Source organism: Morone saxatilis, unplaced genomic scaffold, assembly GCF_004916995.1.
Source record: "Morone saxatilis isolate NCDOM2014 unplaced genomic scaffold, NCSU_SB_2.0 Contig21, whole genome shotgun sequence".
In the NCBI taxonomy this organism is placed as follows: Eukaryota; Metazoa; Chordata; class Actinopteri; family Moronidae; genus Morone; species Morone saxatilis.
Window position 1 is genome coordinate 14977201 of NW_023339774.1, and position 730 is coordinate 14977930.

Here is a 730-nt window from a genome sequence, read left to right on the forward strand (position 1 = left end):
TTGAACCTGCGATTGATTTAAAGGGTCACAAACCAAAAAGGTTGGGTACCAGTGCCATAAACTTTCTGAGCTGCATGTAGGAGGAAATCCACACAAACATGGAGAGAAGATAAAGACTCCACACAGGAAAAACCAGGAGCCCTATTGCACATTTGTTACTACGAGGTAAATTGCAAATCAACGAGGAGGGAAAATATTTGTGCTTCCTATGCAAACCATGCCATCAAGACATCACACAGGTTTTCCAGACATCATTAAAAAAAATACTGGATACAACAAATACAAAAATTATTTTTGGCAGGTTTGTACTACAAAAATCAACTTTACCTTGAGCTTTGAGTTTGAGGATAGTTAATTCCAAGTTTCCCCAGGAAGGAGCATACAGATTAAGGTTTGAACCAGCTAAATTTAGGCCTTAGCACATACCAGTGTGAGTTAAGAATACAATAGCCCTACCCTCTGTTATAGATTTGTCTTTCACAGGATCTGAGCCCAGCCTCAACTACACCACATTTGTTTACAGATATACACACCCAGCAGAGGTTTGATCATTTTGTGTCCTGTCCCGTGCAGTGTCTTCTCACGTGGCTCAAAAATTGTTTGAGAATTTGCTCAGTCAAAATTTAGTTTGAACCGAGTCACACGCAACAGGGCGGAGAAGCAAATGTAATCCCTGCAACATTGTGCTTTTTAGTCTGTGCAGCTAGATTCTCTTTTTTTTTTTTTTTTT